The following is an 18,261-nucleotide window of genomic DNA, read 5'->3' as shown; positions in this document are numbered from 1 at the left end:
ACCACATTGATGGTAGTCCACAGAAAACATTATAAGAGATGTGGGAACACAGGTTGACAGCAACCTCTCTTTTGACCACCACATTGCCACTGTGGTAAGAAAGTCCTTCTGTGTGGCACATCTCATTACTAAGGTTTTGCATCCAGGAAGAAAGAGGTAATTGTCACCCTGTACTCTTCCCTCATTAGGCCAATCATTAAGTACAATGCCCCATTTGGCATGTACCTCACTAGACACCTGCAAGAACTGGAGAGGCCACAAAAGTACCTCATAAAGAGGATCCTAGGCCTTAAATACTTGTCCTAGATGGACATACTCCTGGTTGATTTCTTTGAAACAGTCACCAAGGCCATTGACGAGGGGAAGGTGGTCCACACAGCCTACCTGGACCATGCAAAAGCCTTCAATACAATACCCCACTTGGGCATTATAGATAAGCTCACCAGCTTAAATATAAACCCCTATGTCACTAGATGGATTGCAAACTGGCTCAAGGACAGAACCCACATGGTTAAAATTTCTGGAGCCATGTCAGACTCCAAACCAGTTACAAGTGGTGTCCCACACAGCTCAGTCCTGGGACCTCTCTTGTTCGGTATATATTTCTCGGAGGTACAGGCCAACATGGAAGGACTGTGGCTGACCAAGTTCGCAGATGACTGCAAACTGGGCACCATAATCGACTCTCCAGCTGACACAAGCATCCTCCAAAAGAGCCTCATAGAAACAGACAACTGGTGCCAGAGCCATGGCCTCAAGCTAAATGCCAAAAAGTGTATAGTCATCCCCTTTGGCAAAAACAAAGTGCCCACAAATTACCACATAGGTGGTAATCCATTAAGTACAGAAGAAGTAATTAGGGACCTGGGGACCCAAGTTGATAGCAATCTCTCATTTGACAATCACGTGGCCAAGTGGTTAGAAAAACATTTTATATAGCCCACCTAATCATGAAGGGATTCACATCTAGATCAGGGGAGGTCATCATGCCTCTTTACTCATCCGTCATCAGGCCCATAATTGAGTACAATGCCCCTTTTGGGATGTACCTTACCAGACACCTGCAGCAACTGGAAAGACCCCAAAGGTACCTCACCAAGAGGATCAAAGGGCTCAAACAGATGTCATGTGCTGCCCAGTTAAAGAAACTCCAGCTCTACTCAGTGGCATACCGCCTGTTCAGAGGCGATCTGTGCCTGACGTATAAAGCCATGTCCAACCTGGAATTAATGGACATGCTGCACCTCAGAAAATCCAAATCCCATCGAGCTACACGCTCGAGAGACTTGAACCTCAGTACTGAAATAAATAGGACATGCTGGCGGGACAGATTCATAACCCAGAGGCTCCCTTCACTCTGGAATAAAATCCCAGTCCAGGTTAGGCAGAGTCCCTCATTGACTCTCTTCAAGAGGAATCTTGATGAGTGGATGGGGGGGGTCATAGGTTTACCCCGGGTATCACTTCTGTGTCACTGCTAGACAGAGGCACAGTATACTAACCTCGAAAAAGGGCATAGCAAAATAAATTTAAAATGGGTGGCGAAAGCCAAACACATTCTGGCTAGGCTTATAAATGCCCTAGAGCAGACAGCCTAGTATGAACCCATGAACCTATGAACCTATGAACCTATGAACCTATACTCAAAAAACTCTAACTATTCTGTCTCATCTCACTTACTTAGGCGATCTCTGCTTGACTTACAAAGCAGTGTCTAACCCACCTCTGTTAGAAATGCTACATCTAAAGAAATCATAATCCCTCCACATCATATGCTCCAGAGACCTCACCGTCATTACCGCAATCAACAGAACATGCTGGAGGGATAGGTTCATAACCCAGAGACTGCCCATTCTATAGAATAGACTTCCCATACATGTCAAGCAGAGCACCTCACTGGCCCTCTTCAAGAGAAAACTTGATGAGTGGATGGGAAATAGACAATTCACCCTGGGGATCACTCCAGTGGCTCTACTTGACAGAGGCACTGGGAACTAAGGTCTGGTGGCACATTGCCAGGGTAATCCTATGGGCTAGGCTTGTAAAGGCTGCAGGGTCATTAGCCTAGTACACACCTATGAACTTGTGAACCTAAGAAAAAACTGTTGATAAATGGGCATTCCCAAAATAAATGCATCTGTGTCCCTGTTAAATATTTTTACATCTCTAGCGCTCTGGATGGAGGAACTGTGGCAAAGGAGCTTTTCTTTTCTCTACAAGAGCAAGAAAGAAAACATACAAAATACTAGCTGATTTGATCCATCTGCCCCACAACTGATTCTCACAACTTGCATCTGGAAGGAGGTACCGCAGCTTCTGCTGTAGGACTACCAAATTCAGGAACAGTTTGTATCCTACAGCTGTGAGGCTTATTCACTCGAACACCAACCACAATACCTGATACAGTGAAACTTCCTTTTTCCATTTAATCCTGCTGCTCTTAGCATTTACCACCAGTATTACTATTACACAATATGATGACTGTACGGAGTCACGTCTAAGGTTAACAAGTGCAATGCAGTAACTAAACAGCTGCTATTCACTAGTCTCTATTCTCTGTCTTAACGGTGAAGGGGTTTGGTGGTGGGTATTTATTTTTTATTTATTATTTATTGTTGGATAATGGGTATTTAGTTTTAATGTAATGTGAACTGCCTCTTGCATGTCATACATGATTTTTTTTCTTTTTTATGTTATTCTCTGATACCGCTGTGTCTGTATTATTTGCAATGCATTTCTGTCATGAGCTGACATTTGTAATTTCGTTTAGGCTGCACTTGTGTGATACTACATGACAATAAAGTTTTTTTTGAATCTTTGAAAGCCTGATCAATCTAGTCTGTGGTGAGAAACAACTGAAGTAATAATTTCCAGCCATAAACCCTCCATTTTGGAGAAGAGGTGATGAAATGTTCTTATTCATTTCAGATTCTTTTAAACAACAACCTGTCTCCTTGTCAAATAACTCCTTTTACTCTCACTATCCATCTAAGATGTATTTCCCTATTGCAGCATACGATTTGGACACGTATCTGTCCTGAACAGACGCAGACTTAGATAAGTAATCTGTTTATGGGGGTAGATGACATATTACTTATAGATGTTTTTATTTATTTATTTAACATTTGTTTACCGGGTAAGTCCAGCTTGAAATGAGCCATTTGTCAGTAGAGGCCCGGGGAGAAATGCTCCAGATGTGTGTGGTTGTAACATGGGAGGAAACTGCAGCACCTGTAAGAAACTTGCAAACTCAGGGAGGACATGCAGACTCCGCACAGAAGGCACCCCAGCTGAGAATCAAACCAGTGAACCTCTTGTTGTGAGGTGGTAACGCAAACCACTGCACCACTGGGCTGTCCATTTGGGTCTATAAATGATCTGTTAATGGAGGCAAATAACAGATTGCTTATAGACGTTTGAGTCTATAAGTAACCTGTTGATGGAGATAAATGACATTCAGATAAACGGTCTCCCCTGCCCCTTTATGCAACTATGAGGAAACCTGCAGGTGTACCCTTTTTTAGCTTGTATTAACATATCCTCAAGTGAAATTGCCTGGATTTTGTTGTACAGGCTGTCCCCATTTTTATTTCCAGTTCTACCATTTCCTCCCAGGGAAGTTCCCATGTCCTGTGGTGAAAGCTATTATACCTACCTTAGGATATAAGAGAATAAGCCAGCCTTATAAATATTTCTGAGGCTCGTAGATTCTGCAAAACCTACAGAATGCAATATTTACACACTACAATGTGCTTATCCCCTTCATTTATAACAGAGGCTTCAAATATACCCTGTAAATAAATCCAGACTGTTGGACCTCTAAACAAGAGATTGTGCTTTCTGTTGCTGCTTGCAAGGGACTGAGCAGTCCAGATTCCACCAAAAATGTCTCTAATGTAGATTAACCACCTGATTGTACAGTAAAAGGGAGTTAAGTGCCTCCTCAACTTTGAGTTGAAATGTTGACTGACAGGTTTAATATCATGTGCTTAAACTGCACTTGACTGAAAATCATATGTTTAAAAGAATTTGACTGAAAACCAATGTGATTTTAAAGCAATTGACTGGAAACCCACTTGACTAAAACCTATATAAGTGAAAATACAGATAGCTGAAACCCATCTCACTGAATCACAAATCATTGAAAATATTCAACAAAAGAAAACACAAAAAAAAGTTTTGCAGGGCAGCAAATCCCCTCTGCTAACTCCAGGTTTACTATCACTGGATTAAAGTCAAATGTTTGAAATAATTTGACTGAAAAATCACATGAATGAAAAGTCATCTGAGTGAAAACCCACTTGACAGAAAACCTACTTGACTGAAACTCATTTCAGTGAATCGCAAATCACTGAAAATATTAAAAATAAGAAAATACAAAATAAAATAGTGTTTTTGCAGGGGGGCAAGCCCTCGGAACCTTCCATGTGTGTGTGTGTGTGTGTGTGTGTGTGTGCTAACTCCACAATCACACAACCACTTGAGAAAAAAACATCATCCATAGTGAAATAGGGCTTGTGCACCAACTATTTTATAGAAACGTGTAGGTAGTATGTGATATTGTTATTTATGAGGATATGATCTGCTCGTGTGATGATGTGCGGATTGTTAATGTCCCTGTTATGTCACACACCTCAAATTCACAGATGTTTGTGTTTGGTCACTGAAACTGATTCACTGTGCATAGAATTTTTCCTTTTCCCAGGTGGTTGTGCAGCCATGGAGTTGGGATTTACTGTCAAGTGACGAAGACAACTTGCATAGGTTTTGAATCCATATAACTAATTTTCTTAGAGGCCTATAAATTAGAACAGTTTGTGCATTTCTTCAAATAGAGAACTTTAGACTGCAGGAGTTCGAACTGGAAGAATTCTTAACTCCATTGGGATGTCCCATTTTTCTACTTGATTAGCTACTGACTCATCATCATATCTTGGATTGTGTCAATTGTAAGATTCCTAGTTATTGCTGGGGTAATTGTTAAATGTATTCCAAGAAACTGAATTACAGGGAGAATTCCACAAAAAGCCTTACTGGGATTTAAAGGAATGTGAAAGAATGAAGTACAACATGACAGGAAAAGATTAACATTGCAGCCTGTTTACCAATTCTTATAAATAATGCACCTTCTACCCCATCCAATTCCATGTAGCTGCTGGCTGATTGATAAGCACACTTCTCAGAATGGATGCCAAGTATTCTAATTCTAGAATGATCAACGCTAATGCTAGGAGGAAGCTGTATCTTTCCTAACCTTCAGAAGGTCATAGTTCAGTTGGAGTGAATTAGACATTCTCCAAAATCAATGATTTTTTGACAGATACAGAAGGAATGACCCATGACTTTCTCTCCCTGCTTGCATTTCTATTTATTATGCAACATGCAAAATATTTATGGCAAGCCTGGCAGCCCTTGACAAAGTTTGCTTGGTCTTTCCAGATAGTTGTAGGGAGGAGGGATTTGAGCCTTAATGCCCATGAAAATGTTATAATCTGAACTGAGTAGTGATGTAGGCTGATAACTATTATGACAAAATGGATCCTTATTCATTTACATGGATGAGTAAATTTGGCATACTTCCATGGCAATGGACTTATATTTTATATAGAGTAAATTTACCTGCCTGCCAAAACAATTGAAGAGTGCCCTGTAGGTGTTGGCTATATAAATCTCCCAGTAAAATGTCTGGGCCTAGTGCTTTGAGTTTTTAGCTTGACAATATAAAAACTCACTACTGTGACTTTAATTCAGAGAATTTGCAGTAGCATTAGATCCCAGATTTTTAAGAAAGGAAAGACCCAAAAGTCTAGCCTGAAATGTCATTACCCACTAACCTTATATAAATCTGCAGACTCACTCTGTCATATTAGAGTCCCAATCTATCAAAAACTAGCTTAGTTTTCCTAATAAACATGGCTCAGATTTGCTCTGTCAACTTCTAGCTTCCTTTTTTTTTACATAGATATGCTTGAACCTGATGGCCCCCTGCCTTCTTACTCAGCTGGTTTTGTAGATGCACTACCCAAGACCTTAAGCAGAAAGGACAATGATGAATGTGTCACATAAGTCTGCACTTCAGACACCTCTAAGAACTGATCTAAGGTGCTTCACAAAAACTACATAAATTCAGATGACCTTTTAAAAAAGTGTGGGAGTCACCATATTAGGTGGGTCCGGATCTAGTTTAGCTAAATCTTTTACCAGTCTTTTATGTTCTTAGTAAGGGCAAAAGAGAATTTTTATAACAGAAGTGTTGGCTTAAATATCTTCATCTTTACCAAAGCCAAGTCTGAGGTGAAAATATCCACCGAAGCCGAGGACAGTCATGCTGCCTTTTTTAGTTATGTTCATAATCTCAGGGGCACAGACAGTGCAACAGTGTGTTGAGATAATTACAAACGGTGCTACGCACACTGAAGTTGTATATGTAGCTAAACTACTAGCAGACAAATTCATCTCGGACTTTACCTCCCCCCACCATCTGTCTCACATGCGATATCTAAAACTGTCTCTCCACCAGCTAGCAGACAAATTCATCTCAGACTTTACCTCCCCCCACCATATGTCTCACATGAGATATCTAAAACGTTCTCTCCACCAGCAATCACATATGAACAAGTCCTGAAAGGGATACCAAAAGTAAAAATTACTGCAGCCATGCATCCTGCCATTATCCCAGGATACACAAAACAGCATGAAGCATGATTTAGCCAAACTCCTAATAACACTCTTCAACCTTGGCCTCCATACAGGTTTTGTAAAAAGTGAATGTATAACAGCAACAGTTATTCCCCTGCATAAGGGAGGACCTTCTATGGACCCAGGCAATTACAGACCTATAAGAATATGCAAAGCCTCAGAAAGAATTATCATGGAATTAGAGGTCATAAGGAACCATCAGATACTGGACCCATCTCAGTTTGGATTTAATAGCAGGTCATGCGTACTTAACATGTTACACTTTTTTGAAAAGATAACCAAAGCAATGGATGAAGTTAAAGTGATACACACCACTTGCCTTCACCTAGTCAAGGTTTTTGACACATTCTCCCAATCAGACATAGTAGAAAAGCTTAAAAAATAGGAATAAACTCATTTATCATCTGCTGGGTTCACATTTGGCTCAGAGATAGGATACAAAAGATCAAAATAGGGGAAATACCTCAACAAAAAGACCAGTCACCGGTGGAGTCCCACAGAGTCCGGTGTTGCAACATCTCTTGTTTGGCATCTACTTTTCTGAAGTAAAAGCTAAACACAAAGGGCTAGGGCTGACTAAGTTTGCAGATGGCTGCAAGCTAGGAGCAGTTATTGAATCTCCAAATGAGTTAAACTTCCTGCAGGAAGGTTTGTCCTAAATAAATAACTGGTACCAAAATCATGGACTGAAAATAAATGCCAGAAAATGAATTATTGTATCCTTTGGGAAGTCATCTATCCTGAGGAACTACCACATTGAGAATACATCGATAAGAGTTGAAGCATTTGTTTGGGATTTGAGAACTTTTGTAGCCAGTGACTGAACATTTGACCAACATGTGCCAATTGTAAAAAAGCCCTTCTTTATTGCCCAGCTTATAAACAAAGGGATTGTATTTAGATCTAGGGGTGTCATTGTCCCCCTTTACTTAACACTTATTAGGCCATTTGTTGAGTATAATACTTTCTTTGGCATGTATCTGTCAAGACAGAGGCAACAACTAGAATGCCCACAGAGATACCTTAATAAAAGGATGTATGACCTAAACTATATGTCTTATGTGGACTAACTCAAAGCCCTGTCACTATACTCAGTATCTTACAGACTGCTAAGATGTGGCCCGTGTCTGGCATACAAGGCATCCTTCGATCTATTACTGATGGATTTACTGCGCATCAGCAAAATTAGATGGGATCAGGAATACTTAGTTTAGAGATCAAAACCTCTTCTGTGACATCAGTAGAATGGTTTGGAGGGATCGGTATATCTCACAGAAGATACCGTGGCTCTGGAACACATTCCCCATCCACATAAAACAAAAGTTCATCCCTGTCCATATTCAAACATAACTTAGATCTATGGATGAGAAACAGAAAATTTACTAATGGGCAGAAGCAGCACCTAAATGCTTTATTACATGCATGGGTCCCCACAAATTATCTACGGTTTGATCCCAGTTATTCTCACTAGAGGTAATATACAATTATTGACCTTGGGATGGGTGAGGCCTCTCTAACACCTAATGAGACGGGTTAATTCACACACCAAAAGGACTATGTTTAAAATAGTCCACAAAGGCAGCTAGCCTAGTACTTACCTATGAATGTAAACCTATGAAATTTGATGTGAAAATAAAAGGTATAAAGTCAGAGGTAATAAAGAGGATACATCTCTGTGTATGGTAGCGAAAAAGAAAAATGTAAGACAGAGGAATAAAAGGAAGGAAGGAGATGGAAAGAGGAAAGGTTAAGCTAAACAAATAGTATGAAATGGGAGAGTCCATGACTGAAAAAGTAAAGACCATCGTTTTTTATTAAATATTAAAGTACAGAAGATATAATTAGGAAATGTTTAAATTAATGTTTAACAGAAACAAGAGTGGGGGAGAGAGATAACGGTATTAAGGAGTGTTCATTTTTTTGTGGAAGAAATTGTATAGAAGAGTATTACCAAACTGCAGATTAGTTACAGTGTTGTATAAATACAACACAAAACAGACTTAAGGTAAATGATAAATGTGGGGAAGTGTTGTGGAAAAAAAAAATGTAAAGTGAGTAAAGGTATAAGAAGGATTTTATACTGAGTGAGAAGAAAGTCGCTAAAAAAAACAAAGTTCTAAAGATGGATTGAATTTAAATTTGAAATTTGGGAAAATGTTTTGTTTCTGTGAATTATGAGCTTTGTCTGTTAGATGTTATATGCTATACTTAGGATTTATGTTGTGACATCAAATCCTACAAGAAGGAATCCATGTAAAATGAAATGGTCCTTATTTTCAAAAAAGGGGGTAGCAGGGGGGCAAGATGGTACTCCCAAATTATAGGAGGATCATGCTTCTCTGCCTACATCAGGGTCCTGGAAAGGTGACTTTGTCATAAGGCTCAAATTCTGATTCAAATGAAACAGTGCAGATTCCATCATGGATGTGCAACATTCGATCATCTGTTTGTCTCTGCACAGATAATAAGAGTCACAGAAATTTGTCAATGTGATCTAGCCTGAAGAAGATAGGTCTGTGCTCCTTTAAATGCTTTATGGGACAGACAGTGGAGGGTCAGGGTAACTACTGCATGCCCTTTGCTCTCTGTATTTGTGTAGCATGAGCTATGTCAGCATTCTTGACTTAAAGATGACGATCTTCAGGGTCAGAGCAGAACTTTGCCAAGGGTGTGTCTTCCTGTTTTTGAATTCTTAGACAAGATCAGAAAAATGAAACTAGAAACTCCAATACAAAGTCAACGGCAGCAGATGCAGGACAGCAATCAAATCTTTTAACTCAAAGAGTACTTTATTTGTGGAAAAATAAAATAAGTTGATAAAATAAGTTGAATAGCAGCAATAAATCAGCAATAAATCAAGCGCTTTTGTCTCTGTTCATTCAGATACTTTTTCAAGATAAAGCACACAGTCAACAGTCCCTTTTTTTTTTTAAATGGTAAAAGACAACTCCCCTAATAACTCTCCACCAATAAGTTACATTCATCAATTAGAATCTCATAAATTATTTAACAGCTGGATAATTCTTTTATTGTTCGTTCATAGGTTCGTTCATAGGTTCATTCCAGGCTATCTGCCCTAGGGCATTTATAAGCCTAGCCAGAGTGTATGTGGCTTACACCACCCCTTAGGATGACAATACTACACCCTTTTAGGGTTTAGTTTACTATGCCTCTGTCTAGTAGTGACACAGAGATGACCCTAAAACCTCCCATCCACTCGTCGAGATTTCTCTTGAATAGAGTCAGTGAGGGGCTCTGCCTAACATGGACTGGGATTCTGTTCCAGAGTGTAGGAGGGAGCCTCTGGGTTATGAATCTGTCCCTCCAGCACGTTCTATTTAGTTCTGTGTTGAGGTTTAAGTCACTTGTTCTCGTGGCTCTGATGGATTTGGATTTTCTGAGGTGGAGCATGTCCATTAATTCAGGATTGGACATGGCCTTGTACGTCAGGCACAGATCACCTCTGAGTAGGCGGTATGCGACTGAATAGAGCTAGAGTTTTTTCAGTCGGGCAGCATATGACATATGTTTAAGACCCTTTATCCTCTTGGTGAGGAACTTTTGGGGTCTTTCCAACTGCTGCAGGTGTCGGGTGAGATACATCCCAAATGGGGCATTGTACTCAATCATTGGCCTGATAAGAGAAGAGTACAGGGGCACAATGACCTCTCTTGATCTAGATGTGAAACCCTTCATGATAAGGTGGGCAATATAGAAGGTCTTCCTAACCATTTTGGCAATGTGAGTGTCAAATGAGAGGTTACTGTCAACCTGGGTCCCTAGGTCCCTGATTACCTCTTCCGTACTTAATGGATTACTGCCTATGTGGTAATTTGTCAGTACCTTCTTTTTGCCAAAGGGTATGACTATACATTTTTTGGCGTTCAGCTTAAGGCCATGGCTCTGTCACCAATTATCCGTTTCTATGAGGCCTCTCTGAAGGATGTTTGTGTCCGCTGGAGTATCAATTATGGCGCCCAGTTTGCAGTCATCTGCGAACTTTGTCAGCCACAATCCTCCTATGTTTGCCTGTACCTCGGAAAAATAAATGCCGAACAAGAGGGGTCCCAGGACTGAACCCTGTGGGACACCGCTTGTGACTGGCTTAGAGTCTGACATAGCTCCAGCAACTCTGACCCTGTGAGTTCTGTCCTTGAGCCAGTTTGCAACCCATCTTGTGACATATGGGTTTACATTTAAGCTGGTGAGTTTGTCTATGATGCCCGAGTGGGGTATTGAAGGTATAGAAACTGTATAAAAGATAAATAACACTCTCATTGTAAACCATAAAATGTGTAATATGTTGCAATAAAAACATTCACCATCCAAACATTTAAAATAAACTGTATGTATATGTATAGACACATACACACTTCTCTTTTTATCTATTTATCTATCTAGTGCCTTCAATTTGAGAAAACACACTAAAGACAGGGCATCATTTATACCTGGTCAACTTGTTGCATTCATTCTAATTTGACATATAGCCTCCTGTTTTTCTAATTGTAGCGTCCATGCCCCCCCCCCCCCTCCTTGGGATAATTTAAATCCGTCCAGAATCATAAACTTAAAAGTATGGTCAGATAAATCATTACAATGTTTTGCAAGGGCATTGGTCTCTCTTTTTTTTTAACCTTATATCTCTAAGATGTTCATACATTCTACTTTTAAGCTTCCTTTCAGTTTTTCCAATGAAGTATGCTGGGCATTTCATGCACAAAGCACAGTATACCACTCTCTCAGTCTGGCATGAACCTTTCTTTTTTATCTTTATCATAGTCCCATTTATAACACATGAGGGTCCCTCTAAAATGTGTATACACCTTGTGCATGACCTACATTTTTTCATATAGTCTACTATAGGTTTCGTAATTTTCGCTTCATGAATATTTTTGAGAGTTCACCCCCTCCTGTATACTATATTCGATTTTTCACACACCCATTCTTGAACATCGTTGCCTGATCTAACAATAGCCCAATTCTTATGTACGATGTCAGCAATCATTTTACTGGACCTATTACAGGCTGTAACCAATGCTGACCTGGAGTATGCTACTCCTACGGTCTCAGTTTCCACCTCCACATTCTCCTTACTAGACCAATGATAGGCTGTAGCATCTACCACTGTAGCATCAGTTACCCCTATGGTCTCAGTTAATTCCTCAAGCTCATCTCTCTCTGTATATCCATTAGGTCATCCATCCCTATAAGTAAATGCGGTTCATTTATGTTCTGGTTAAGGATGGCTTTAAAGTGTCCTCTTTCTCTTTTATTTACTACTTCAATAAGTAACTCGTTCACTAAAATAGTAGGATGACCCCTTTTAACAAACATTTCTTTTAATAATTCACATTCTCCAAAAAATGTTTCAAAACAAGTAATCATGAGGGCAGCTCTTACAAATTACCCCTTTATGATGGCCTTTTTCTGTTTGTAGGGGTGAGCACTGTTAAAATGCAGGAAGCTTTTAGAATACGTTTCCTTACGGAAAATTTCAGATTGGAGCACACCTAAAGAGGTGTTCTTTACCAATCTAACACCCAAGTATGCAATTTCACTTATTCCTACAGTGTGGGTGAAACTTAAAAATTGGGTATAATTATTAATATACACTAAAAATTCATTAATTATCCCTTGCGGGCAAACCCAAAACACAAAAATGTCGTCCAAAAAAATAAATATAAAGTCTGCAATATTTATAAAAGACTGATTCTATTAAGAACTTTTTATCCCATTGGAGCATGACTATGTTGACATACAGGCCCCCACAAGGTGAGCCCACAGCAACCCCCTTTGTCTGAAGAAAGTATTCTTTATTGAAAAATATAAAATTATTCCTTAGTACCAGATTTAAAAGTTGTTCATAAACATGTATTTTTGGTTGAGGACTTCTTCTCTCATGTAAGTACTCTAATAGCTTCCTGCATTTTAACAGTGCTCACCCCTACAAACAGAAAAAGGCCATCATAAAGGAACAATTTGTAAGAGCTGCCCTCATGATTACTTGTTTTGAAACATTCCTTGGAGGATGTGAATTATTGAAAGAAATGTTTGTTAAAAGGGGTTATCCTACTATTTTAATGACTGAGTTACTTATTGAAGTAGTAAATAAAAGAGAAAGAGGACACTTTAAAGCCATCCTTAACCAGAACATAAATGAACCGCATTTACTTATAGGGATGGATGACCTAATGGATATACAGAGAGAGATGAGCTTGAGGAATTAACTGAGACCATAGGGGTAACTGATGCTAGAGTGGTAGATGCTACAGCCTATAATTGGTCTAGTAAGGAGAATGTGGAGGTGGAAACTGAGACTGTAGGAGTAGCATAGTCCAGGTCAGCATTGGTTACAGCCTGTAATAGGTCCAGTAAAATGATTGCTGACATTGTACATAAGAATTGGGCTATTGTTAGATCATACAATAATGTTCGAGAATGGGTGGGTGAAAAACTGAACAGGAGGGGGGCGAACGCTCAAAAATATTCTTGAAGCAAAAATTAAGAGACCTATAGTAGGCTATATGAAAAAATGTGGGTCATGCACAATGTGTAGACACATTTTAGAGGGACCCTCATGTGTAATAAATGGGACTATGATAAAAATAAAAAAGAAAGGTTCGTGCCAAACTGAGAGAGTGGTATATTGTGGTTTGTGCATGAAATGTCCTGCATACTACATTGGAAAAACTGAAAGGAAGCTTAAAAGTAGAATTTGCAAACACCTTAGAGATATAAGGTTGAAAAAAGAGACAAATGCCCTTGCAAAACACTGTAATGATTTCCCTGACCATACTTTTAAGTTTATGATTCTGGACGGACTTGAAATTGACCTAAGGGGTGGCCCATGGGCACTACAATTAGAAAAACAGGAGGCTATATGGGAAATTAGAATGAATGCAACAAGTTGGCCAGGTATAAATGATGCCCTGTCTTTAGCGTGTTTTCTCAAATTAAAGGCACTAGATAGATAGATAGACAGATAAAAAAGAGAAGTGTGTACGTGTATATACATACAGTTTATTTTAAATTTTTGGATGGTGAATGTTTTTATTGCAACATATTATACATTTTATGGTTTACAGTGAGAGTGTTATTTATCTTTTATACAGTTTCTATACATTCAATAAAAGAATTATCCACTGTTGAATAATTTATGAGATTCTAATTGATGAATGTAACTTATGGTGGAGAGTAATTAGGGGGCTGTCTTTTACCATTTAAAAAAAAGAAAAAAAGGACTGTTGACTGCGTGTTTTATCTTGAAAAAGTCTCTGAATGAACAGAGACAAAAGCACTTGATTTATTGCTGCTATTCAACTTATTTCATCATCTTATCTTATTATTTTTCCACAAATACAGTGCTATTTGAGTTAAAAGATTTGGTTGCTGTCCTGCATCTGCTGCCATGGACTTGTCTTCTTAGACAAGATATCAATGTGCTACGTAAGTACGGATAATATGCAGTTTTGAAATATGAGAGTTACATCTTTGCTGTCTACAGATGATGATGTCCTCTAATAGTCGACTGACTGTAATCTTTGGCATGCACTGGAAAAGTTCACTGCTGAGTCTGAAGTGTCTGGGAGGAAACTAAGCAGCTATAAATCAGAGCTCATTTCTTTAAAACAGAGAGATGCTCTATGTAAATGAGAGCAGAGCAGCTGCCACCAGCAGAGAAGTTTGTGTACCTTGGAGTTATTGTCCTTTTTTAATTTCTACAAATCTTTTGGGTTTGTAATACAATGACAGGAATGGACCCCATTCCTAAGTCAAAGTATGTTAAATTTCATGAAATTAGTATTGTTTCAATCTTTGATGTCAGCCGAAAGTGCTCTTCGCAGCACCCGCAATGTGTCCAGTTATGACTCCTTCTGCAATTAGCACAGAGTTACATGTATTGGTAACATATCTAAATACGATTGTAAATTCTTTTTTATAAGACCTATTGCTCCTACTTCTGTTGCAACTATCTGGGTATGTTTCTTCCATGTGGGAGATCCTGATATTGTATGACTTTGTCTCTCTGTACACAAGCCACTGTAGTCACTGGGTGTGGTGATTTAATGATCACTGTTGCTTTTGTCTTCTTTACATGGACAACTATATCCAGTTTTCTAGCATCTATCTTTTGAACTGCTAGTAATGGATGATCCTATGTTACTTTTGTCTTCTTTCCATGGACCGCTATATCCCGTTTTCTAGCATCTATCTTTTAAACTGCTAGTAATGGATGATCCTATGTGATGTAAACTTCATCATTTTTTATGATGGTTTGTGTCTCATGTTTCTAGTGTTTTTCAGTCACTTCATTGTCATAATGTTTGCACAATCCCCAGTGCAACACTCTTGCCACATTATTATGCCTTTCAGTATACAGTCCTTATGCCATTAGTATGCCACAACCAGTAACAAGGTGCGCAACTGTTTCCAATTCAGCTTTACAAAACCTACATTTGTCTGTTTCTCCCACATGTTCAATGGACTTTGTAAGCCAACATGTACATAACCCATTATCTTGGGTCGCCAATATTAACCTTTCATCTTTTGGTTTGAATTCACCTGTCCGTAACTATTCCTGTATTCATTCCTGATCAACATGAGGTTTTAGCTGAAGTTTTCTCTACCTGCAACTATATTTATGCATTTTCCACATGTCTTACCTTCTCATCTGGTCCTTCAACTTATATTCTTTATTTTGTTTTTTTGGCACATTCAACTGCTGCCTGAGTTTCATCTACTTCTGGTTTGATTTCCAATCCTGCTTGACACAGATATGCTTTTGCTAAATTAAGTGGAGAAGTCATCTTAGATTTATTCTCCTCACGTTTCAAAACTTTTACTATATTTAGGTCTTTGTGGTCAGCAACATATGTGTGGAGTCCCACATCTGCAGATTTATACATGTAATCAATTTCAAGGAGGCCCATCCCTCCTTCGGAAAAGGGAATATATAACCTTGGTATGCACTGATTTTTATAAATCATTTAGTAAGCATAAAGCATCCTTCTTGTTTTCCTGTCTAATCTATCCAACATGTTTTGGGCCAAGTCAATCACACCAAAACTGTAAGTTAGGACAGGAAGAGCAAATGGGTTTATAGCTTGGATTTTGTTCCTAGATGTCAACGCTATTTTCAGGTTTAATTTACATCTTCTAAAGTATTTCTTAATAAGTTTTATTCACATTTGTTCATGTTTTATTGTTGATCCTTCATCAATTCTCAAATATTTATACACTCCCTCTTGCTCAAGTTCTTTTATATCACATTCTTGCCCCAGACTGATGTTTTCCTGGTGCTGCAATTTCCTGCTTTAAAGGTTGCTTTTGCACATTTATCAAGACCAAATGACATTCTTATATCATCTGAAAAAGTTTTGGCGACTTGCAGTTAGTTGTACTTTCAGTTCCTCATCTGATGAGCTATACAGTTTTAAATCATCGACAAAGAGAAGATGAGAAGTCTTTACACTTTGTTATTTTCTAGGAGCCAAATTATAGCCATGGCCTAAGCTGTTAAGTAGACAGATTAATGGGTTAAGGGCAAGGCAGAATAGCAGCGGTGACAGAGAGTCACCCTGGAATATCCCACTTTGAATTTTTATCCTTGGGATAATAATTTGTCCTTTATCATGACTCAATTCCAAAGTGGTCTGCCACTGTTTTACAGTCACTGTAATGTAGTCAATCAGTGTAGGATTTAGCTTATACATTTTAAGCACTCTTTTATCCATGAATGTGGGATACTATCAAATGCTTTTGTGTAGTCAGTCCATGCCATACTTAGATTCTTCCCCTTTTATAGTTCTCCACTATGACTTTATTTAACAAGAATTGATCCTTTGTTCCATATGACTTTCTTTTATTGTCCTTTTGTTCTTCTGCGTTAATTGAATTTTCTTCTAAATGACTATAAACTCTGTTGGCATCAATTCCCATGTATAGTTTATATGTTGCCAGATGGCAAGTCATTGGTCTACAATATTTAGGGTAGCTTGCAGGTTCACCCTTAAGTAAGAGCATTGTTTTTCCTGTTGTTAGCCAGGTTGGTGTCTGTTCAGGGTGTGCATATAAATAGTTCTTACTCATGGCTAAATCTTTGTGCAAAGAGGTTAATACTTTTAGCCAAAAGTTAGGTACTGCATCTGGGCCTGGGGTTTTCCAATTAGAGGCTTTTCTTAACTTTGCTTCAATCTCTCTGGCTGCTACTTCATCTCATTTTATATCCTGTACATTTAAACGTCTTATTCTTTTTTTTACTTCTTCTATCCATTTAGCATCTTTGTTATGTTCCGCAGGATCTTCATAGATACTTCTCTAAAATGTTTCTATTTCTTCTTTTTTTGGCAGCCTTTGAATTCCTTTTACCTTGTTTCCCAATTGTCTATAAAACTTTTTGGTTCATCAATAAATTGCTTATGTGTTTTTCCTTTATATTTATCTGTGTATCTTCTAAGTTTTTCCACCTGTGCTGAAATTTTTAGCTTGTTGTTTGCGATAGTGCATGATGAACCCTGGTCTGCTCTAATACTGTGCATTGGTTTTATTACGTCTATCTTTCTTAGTATTTTTGTTGATCTGTTCGCTCATCTATATTCTTCTAACAGTGACACTTCTTGTCTTAACTGTTTCATAGTTTTCTCTGTTTGATATTTCCATGATGGTATTCGATTTTTCCCCTTCCTTTCCCTCACTACCTTGTGTTCTTGCAGTAGGACTTTCAGTTATTAATTTAGCTACACAGTAATGTATCCTGTTTGCTTCTGTTATATCACATGTATCTCTATGGACAGTCCTAATTACTGGGTTCATTTGTTTTATTATACTTCTGAGATTTTGGGTTTTATTGACCTTCTGCTCTCTATTTCTTTCATTGATCTTAATATTTCTAACTATCTCTATTAAATCAAGCACGTCTTCTCTTAGCTCATTTACTTCCAAACTGAGGGCACAGCCCTTGTTTTCCTTTTCCTGTTGTCATTCTATAGAAAGTTTTATAGCATCTTCCTGTGGCACCTTCTCTCCAATTTCATCCTGTGCCATCTGTTGCTGTGTCATATGGGATCTTACTGGCCTGTCATTCCTCAACATCGACTGCATCAGAGTTTCCACAGTTTCCTGTTCCTTCCCTTACTGTCCAGTTTCAAGTGAATGCTTTTACTGGTTTCCTGTGGAAGTCTCCAAAATATCTTCATATGGCATCTGACCAGTTGCTTCCTGTTCCACTAGTTTCCCTATAATTTGGAGTTCCATTGATCTGTCTTGTTGTGGTGCTTTCCGAATTAGATTTTCTACGCTGAATCCTTCACTTCATGTACTCCATAACCTCAGTTTCTATTTCTTTAACTTCTCCATTACTGATCTCCTTTTCTACTTTTCCTCTTTGTCTTATTTTTTGTATTGTAAAGTTTTCCATCATTGCATTCCTTTGCTGTATTTTTCTTCGAATATTTTTGGTGCTGCTTTTTTTGTATTGGTTAGTTTTGCTTTCTCCTTTGCATAAATATTACACCATATTTAATCTCTTTTTATTTCCCATGTCCATATTTCTTCCTCAGATGA

Source organism: Protopterus annectens, chromosome 2.part1 (genome assembly GCF_019279795.1).
Source record: "Protopterus annectens isolate FY-2018-M chromosome 2.part1, PAN1.0, whole genome shotgun sequence".
In the NCBI taxonomy this organism is placed as follows: Eukaryota; Metazoa; Chordata; order Ceratodontiformes; family Protopteridae; genus Protopterus; species Protopterus annectens.
Note: the sequence above shows the minus strand (reverse complement) of the source record.